Source organism: Vulpes vulpes, chromosome 5 (genome assembly GCF_048418805.1).
Source record: "Vulpes vulpes isolate BD-2025 chromosome 5, VulVul3, whole genome shotgun sequence".
NCBI classification, from domain to species: domain Eukaryota; kingdom Metazoa; phylum Chordata; class Mammalia; order Carnivora; family Canidae; genus Vulpes; species Vulpes vulpes.
Window position 1 is genome coordinate 48,505,545 of NC_132784.1, and position 8,454 is coordinate 48,513,998.

The window sequence follows — 8,454 nt, forward strand, 5'->3', positions numbered from 1 at the left end:
AGATAATTGTAGAACTATAGAGAACATAAACCACTTCCATTCAAGAAACAGAAAGGATAGAGGGAAATCTTAGTCTCAGTTTCTTAATTTTGAGATGAAAAGTAGCATTTTAGTATATTACCAGAGCCATAATTAGAGAGAGTAAAGAAAATTCTACACTAAAAAATTAAAGCAGAAATAGTACAATAAATAAAAACATATCTATATATTCATTTGTATTCTTTAAACTGGATTGTGTACATAACTCCCTTGAATATTTCAGGGTAATTTAGTTGATCAAATCATTTAAATTAAAATGGACTTTAAAATATTAGAATAGGAAAATAATGAAAATGTGCACCTAACACTGTCAGTTTCTGAATTCTAACTGAGACAAAAATACATTTAAAATATATGAATTATTCATAATAATGTAAAATAACACTTCTTACAGATTACTAGAATGCTAAATTTTTACAGTGTGAAGCATGATTTTTCTCTCTAATGCAATAATATTTTAAAATCATAGCTATTGTTAAATAAAAATCTTAATATATATGACATTTCTGCAGATTACTGTGTTTATAATTTTAAAACTGAGCTGCTGCCAAACGAAATCTTTCAGCTCAATTTACATTTCTATTGTGGTTGCTTTTACCACTCACCCATGGCTTTCAGATGGCAAACATAATTCTCAATGTGAAGAAATGCACTCACTTCTGTTTTCCCTGAACAACAGGAAAAGTCATTGTGTGTTTTGAGAAGGGAATCATATTTTTGAGACACACGTTATTTGTACGGCCTCAAGTTTTGAGAGATAAAAAGCGAATACATATATTACATATGATAATGATCTATACGAAATATATATTATATAATTATATGGAAGTAAAAAACTATTTTACTCAAGGAGTATCATTTTGGAAAACTGTTCAAAACCACTGAAGTCCTCAGTTTTTGGTTGTAGATGATGGCGATAGATTACCTTAACCTCAACCAGATAACAGATTATATTGAGTAACACACAATTAAAGGGAAGGTTGAAGAAACAGGCTCCAGGTGAGGACAGTGACCATGGAGACAAGGGCCCAGAAAGGCAGTGAAATTGTATTTCATGACCGGTCAGCTGAGAGTGATATTGCTGCCACCGCTCACAGCTGGGATGGTAGCTGGTGCCACTGGACCCCTCATGAATGAATGCTTCCTTGTTTCTGGCCTCTTGGCCACTTGCTCTAGTTTCAAATTCCTCAGCAAAGCCATCTATATTAGTTTCCTAGGGCTGGAGTAACAAATTATTCCGAGACTGATGGCTAAACCAACAACTCTTTATCCTCTCATGGTTCTAGAAACCAGAAATCCAAAATTGGGGTGCTGGGAGTGCTACACTTCCCCCCAAGGATTCTAGGGAAGAATTCTTCTTGCCTCCTCCAGTTTCTCATAGCTCACATGTATCGTGGGGCTACATGTGGCTATTTTACAGTTACTTTTAATTAGCTTAAAATGAAAGACTATTAAAAGTCAGTCCTTCCATTGCACTAGCCATACGTCTTTTTTTTTTTTTAATGAGGTATAATTAACGTGACATTATATTAGTTTTCAGGTGTAGCTCTTGTCCTTAATTTACAGATTATTTTAGGTTACTTATTTTGAGAATTCCCTTTATTGGAGACAGGTTCAGGTTTTGCTCTTCTGGAATGGAATATTCTTCAACTTAGATTAATTATGCTCTTGGTCTGACCCATCTTGCTTTATATATTTCACATATTCATCACAATCTGTGTCTGTCCAAAATTCTATTCATGATCTTTTAGTATCAGTATAAATTCATTTGTAGCAGTTGTTTTAACTTTGTTCTGTTAAGTACTGCATTTGTTTCTTTTTTTAAGAGTAGAAGAGAATGTGGTATATTCTGTTTCTGCCATTAATGCAACATTAAAATTTTTTTTCAGGGTGCCTGGGTGGCTTAGCAGGTTAAGCATCTACCTTTGGCTCAGGTCATGATCTCTGGGTCCTAGAATCCAGCCCCACATTGGGGTCTGTGCTCAGTGGGGAGCCTACTTCTCCCTCTCCCTCTGCTGCTCCTCTGTTGTGCCTTCTCTCTCTCTGCCAAATAAATAACATTTAAAAAATACAATATTTTTCAAAATCAGTAATAATATGGAATTTTTTTCCTCTATTGAATTCCATGAGTTAATATTAAAGAAATGCTTGATATTTCAACAATGCTCTTTTCCCATTTAGCATCAACAAGTACATGTCATGGTACATAATTTTCTAAAGTGAAGTTTTGAAGTAGTTCAAGTATGAAATAGTGCATCAGAGTTCAGTTATTACATTTGGACATAAAAGTAAGTTTGAGTGGTTGTGAATCTTTTTCTTTCACTATTATTAAAATGATTGCCTGGAAATTTTATTTATTTATTTGTTTTTATTTGTTTTTAAGTAGGCTCCACACCCAACATGGAGCTTGAACTCACAACCCTGAGATCAACAGCTGTGTGCTTTATGGACTGAGCCCATCAGCTGCCCTGTTTGGAAATATTTTTAAGGAAAAACAATATGAATATAAATAAAATATACTACTATTCTCAGACATGGAAAGCCACCTACCTAGAGTAAGAACTCTTTCATCTAGCACATTTCTCCTTAGTCCACTCAAATTGTATCAACTTTAAAGTCCAGACATTTTGGAGTGTAGAGAGAATAGTCCTGGGTAAGCAGTAGTGGGCTTGTTGTTAAGGATACGTAATGTCTTTAATTAAAAATTAGAGGATTCAGCAACTCTAATGTATCTCCAATACATGTTCAATGATTAATAGCTGCATGTAGTTTACACAAAGGCCAAAACAAAGAAACTGGAATTTCTATGAAAGACACATTCATGATATATATTAATGATGTAAATTGGTAGGTAAATAAATAAGTTTTGCCCTTTTTATGTTGTAGAATAGATTTAGGTGAAACATAAATATACATGCATTTTTGCAAGGTGGGGAAGATGGATCACAAAATGAAAATAAATGTGGTAATGTAATTTAGATGGCTTAATATGACTAGATGATCAGTTTTGTTGTAAATGTGATGGGTATTTTAATATTAAGTCAAATGTTGCATATCTATCTCTTTAAAAATATCTAGAAAAGGAGGAATATGAAGATAGTGTGTCTTTTGTGATAAATGTATAACGATATGTTTTTCTGTTACTAGAGTGTCCTGTTTTTGTCTATTAAATACTTCAAATATGGAGAAGAATTTATAAGCTATGATTAAAATCATTTGCTGAGAAAATAAGCCCTTTTATTGCTCAATGTGTTTAAGAACAAACAAAAAGTATGAAGTAGATATTTTGTCAGAGCATTTGTTGGATCATATTTACCTTATTAGCATATTATATATATTGCTATATATAATAATAATTTCCACTTGAAGTGTTGATTGAATGATTGCTTAAAAAGAATCTTAAGGAAGAAAACATTTTAACTAATGGAAGATTAAATGAGATAATTAATAATCCATTTCCAGATTAAAGTTTTGTGATTGTACATCGTGGATCATATATCAATATACATACACCATCTGATTCATACCAAGCAGAACTCACTTATAAGCATTGTTTCAGTAGTACGTGGAAAATGTCTACTAGTAGAAAATTGCAGATTTCATCAAACTGAATGAAGTGTTGATATATTTTCCATTAAATAAAATGAAGAAGCAAATAAAAATAATCTCAATTTACAAGTAATAGTTACTATTTGGAAATGAATTTCACAAAGAGAATTACAAGTTAAATTCATTTCCTTTTATGCTATTGTGTTAAGGGAATATAATGGAAATATTTTCGTTCTTCTCAATTGAAAGAGGTTTCTCTAGTTTAACTAAAATAAATTTATTGTGTCACACCAGGCACCCATCTATGTTCAGATATCTTAGTGGCTACTACTAAAGGGATATCACTCCTTAACAAGAGGCTTTGTCTGAAATACACGGAGACACACTGACAGTAACATTGATATGCTCTAGTAAAAGATAAAAGCCAGATCTCATTTTGATGAAAAAAAATGATTAGAAAATATTGGAGCAAATGAGTTGCACAGAAATAGAGTCCAACAATGCCCCAACAGCCTAAAATATTCAAAAATTATTTACTCTGAACAGCTATAGGAGAAGTCTGAGATATTTTCATAAAGAGTTATCTTAAGACGAACCATGGCAACAAACATTATAAAAATAAGTTTCAAAGATTTATGAAATATCACTTCAGTGTTCTCTCTCAGCTCTCAGTCTTGTTCCATTTGAACTAAGTGTAAATTAATAAAGTTGGAGTTTTCAATAGGCAGTGCCATCCACATTATTTATTTAAAATGCCAACAATTAGAATTTTTTGGTAGGTTATAAGATTGGTGTATCAAGAAAAATACCAATTATCAGCAACAAACATGTAAAGCCACCAGATGTTGTTGCCCATATATTTAACATTTCATGCAAAATTAATAAATCATTTTTCTATGTAAACAGAAACCTACACAAAGTATATATATTATGGTATTACTAGTCGTGTTTCCTTGCTCACTTACTCATTTATTTACTCATGTCAAATAATGTATTAAACCCTTACCTGTCTCAGGAGTTATGCTTCTTACTGGGGTTCAAAACACTGAGAAAGCACAGTTACAACAACAAAAAAGGCAGAATTTTGTAACTGAATACTGATTCTGAGAGAATGAAAAACTTAGAAATCTAAAATATTCTCCTACTTCTCCCATCTACTGGTGGATAAATTACATTAAAGATTATTTTCAGGATGCCTCAGTGGCTCAGCAGTTGAGTTTTTGCCTTTGACTCCGGGCGTGATCCCAGGGTCCTGGATAGAGTCCGACGTCAGACTCCTTCAGAGAGCCTGCTTCTCCCTCTGCCTATGTCTCTGCCTCTTTCTCTGTCTCTCATAAATAAATAAATAAAATCTTAAAAAAAAGATTATTTTCTTTGATTTTGAAATGCAAAGAAAGCACAATCTTGAAAGGAACTGCTTCCTACACACACACACACACACACACACACACACACACACACAAGTGTAAACAAACAGTAGGAGAAAAACCCAAGGCTATTGGTAAAAGAAAGTAATTGATTTGGAGAATTATCATGGGGCAAAAACCAAAAACCAGCCCTGAGGCCTGCAGAGTTGGAGAACCAATCTTGAGACACTTCTTACAGACGTTCCTCCCATAGAGGAAACTGTAAGAATCAAAAGATAGGGCACAGAATGGAAGTCTTATGTGCAAATTTAAAAATGAATTTAAGGAGAGAGAATATAAAGAATTGGAGAGAGACAGTATGGCAGAAAGAAATGGATGACAATTTTTAGAATCAAAGAAGACATGATTCCACAGATCCAGAAGGCACAAGTTTTTTGAATTAAAACCAACTAAATGTACAACTAGACACATTTTATTAACAGAGAGTATACTGAAGGTAAAACCTTAAGCCTAAAAAGCCACCAGAGGGAAAAGAAAACAGTTACAAAGTCAAGAGATTTATTTTATTTTTTAATCTTTTTTTTAGATTTCTTTTTTTTTATTTTTATTTATTTATCTACGATAGTCACACACAGAGAGAGAGAGAGAGAGAGAGAGAGACAGAGACAGAGACAGAGACAGAGACAGAGACACAGGCAGTGGGAGAAGCAGGCTCCATGCACCGGGAGCCCGACATGGGATTCGATTCCGGTCTCCAGGATCGCGCCCTGGGCCAAAGGCAGGCGCCAAACCGCTGTGCCACCCAGGGATCCCCAAAGTCAAGAGATTTAGAAAGTTTTCTCAACAAGAAACATTAAAGCCCGAAGATGGTAATGTAATATCTTAATGTGCTGTGATAAATAATCTTCTCTGAATTGCATACTCAGAAAAACTATCTTTTTAGTCAAAGGTGAAAACATACATAGAAATAAGAACTTTAACCCCAATACAGAGAGCTGCATCTTCGGGTGCAGGGCCAGGTGCATCACTGAGAAACAATGAAGATCAAAGTAAACAGATTTGGCCTTATTGGGTATCTCGTCACCAGGGCTGCTTTTAACTCCAGCAAAGTAGATATTGTCACCATCGATGACCCCTTCATTGACCTCAACTACGTAGTCCATATGTTCCAGTATGATTCTACCCACAGCAAATTTAACAGCACAGTCATGAGTGAGAATGAGAAACTTGTCATCAATGGAAATCCCATCTCCATCTTCCAGGAGCAAGATCCTGTCAGCATCAAATGGGGTGATGCTAGTGCTGAGTATCTTGTGGAGTCCACTGGGGTCTTCACCATTATAGAGACACCTGGGGCTCATTTGAAGAGTGGAGCTAAGAGGATCATCATCTCTGGTCTTTCTGCTGAGGCCCCCATGTTTGTGATGGGCATGGACCATGGGGAGTAGGACAACTCCTTCATTACCAGCAATGCCTCGTGACCAACAACTGCTTGGCTTCTCTGACAAGGTCATCCATGACAACTATGGCATGATGGAGAAATCGTGACCACAGTTCGTGCCATCCCTGCCACCCAGAAGACCAGTTTACCCTCCTAGAAACTGTGGCATGATGGCTGAGGGGCTGCCCAATATAGCATCCTTGCTTCTCCTAGTGCTGCCAAGGCTAAAGGCAAGATCATCCCTGAGCTCAATGGGAAGATCACTGGCATAGCCTTCCATATCCCTACACCTAATGTGTCAGTCATGGATCTGGAGTGCTGCCTGGAGAAAGCTGCCAAATATGATGACATTAAGAATATGGTGGAACAGGCATTGAAAGGTCTCCTTAAGGACATGCTCAGCTACACTGAAGATGGGGTTGTCTCCTGTTACTTCAACAGTGACATCCACTCTTCCACCTTCAATATTGGGCATGGCATTGAACTCATTGACCACTGTGTCAAGTTCATATGTTGGTATGACAATGAATTTGGCTGTAGCAACCAGGTGGTGGGCGTTATAATCCATATGACTTTCGAAGAGTAAGAGCTCCTGGACCACCAGCCCCAATTAGAGTGAGAAAAAGAGAGAGGCCCTCAGTTGCTGGGGAGTCCTCACCCCCAAATCATTCCCCAACCCACTGAGAATCTCCTGACACACAGTTTCCATTCCAGACCCCCTGAAGAAGAGAAGAGGCTTGAGGAGCCATACCTTGTCATGTACCTTCAATAAAGCGTACTGTACCCAGCTGGGAAAAAAAAAATTAATTAATTAAAAGACTTTTTGGTCTAATTAAGAATTGGTGAAAATTCCTAAATTGCTTGTTTGAAATTGCTTATTTTCTTCTGAAGTCTGGTAACATTACCACACAATAGAAGAGTGTAAAGATTTTATCAAGCAGAATTGACAAAGCCTAACATTATGTGAAAATTGAAATCCTTTCAAGAGGTAAAAGCAAATATTAGATATGAACAGAAATCCAGGTTATCCTTTTGTAACGTGTTTTAGTGTAAGATTATTCAGTGATGGTATTGTACAAAGTAACCTCTTGGTAAATGTTAGGTATCCTCATTTTCATCCTTACTCTTTTCACTTGTGGACTTACATTCTCTTGGATAATATAGATAAGCACATAGGAAACCAAGAGAGTAAAATCAAGATAACATCTCACAAAGCCTATGGAATAATATAGGATTGATGAATAATAAAATTTCAAGGAAACAGGAATATCTTTATGGAGGAATTTATGTATAAGCCAAGATGTGAGGTCAAAAAAGTGAGAGAATCTGCATTCTTGAGTCTTCTGGCGATCGGCATAACTGGTGTGACAGTTAATTCTATGTATCAATAAGACTGGCTTTGTGGTACCCAGATTAAACGTTATTTAAACGTTCTCTATAACAATTTTTTCTAGATGAGATTAGGATTTGAACAATGAACTAAGTAATGTAGAATGCCATACCCAATATGGGTGGGCCTCAACTAATCCATTGAAAACCAACTACAACAAAAGATTAAGGAAGGGGAATTCCACTTCTCTTTTTCTGCCTCACTGATGGATCTGGAATATTGCCTCTCATCTTCTCCAGTCCTTAGAATGAGATTTATGCCATTGACTCTTCTAGTCATTTATCATGAGACAACTTCTCATAATAAGTCTCTCTCTTTCTTTCTTTCTCAGTGTGTTTGTGTGTGTGTGTGTGTGTGTGTGTAGACAGTGAGATATTGGTATCTATTGGTATGTATTTTCTTTATTGATATGTCTTTTTCTCTGGAGAATCCTAATATAGCTGATCATAGGTTCTTAATGTAGGTTTTCCAGTGGAACATTAACAATTGTGGGCCAAACAAAATATTATATGGGTATTTGGCTATAGGTAGTCAATAGATGTATGTGTTTTTCTATATGCATACCATGTTTTACTTCACATCTTAATCATAAAAAAATAAATAAGTAAAAAGTGTATCCTGTAGAACAAAAACAATACTTTGCAGACACCTGGGTGGCTCAGTTGGTT

General features: G+C 35.6%; 1 pseudogene; it reads left to right on the forward strand.

Annotated features, from left to right (window-relative positions):
• The first annotated feature begins 5,992 nt into the window (after positions 1-5,992).
• Positions 5,993-6,982, forward strand: LOC112919209 (glyceraldehyde-3-phosphate dehydrogenase-like; annotated as a pseudogene).
• The last annotated feature ends 1,472 nt before the right edge of the window (positions 6,983-8,454 follow it).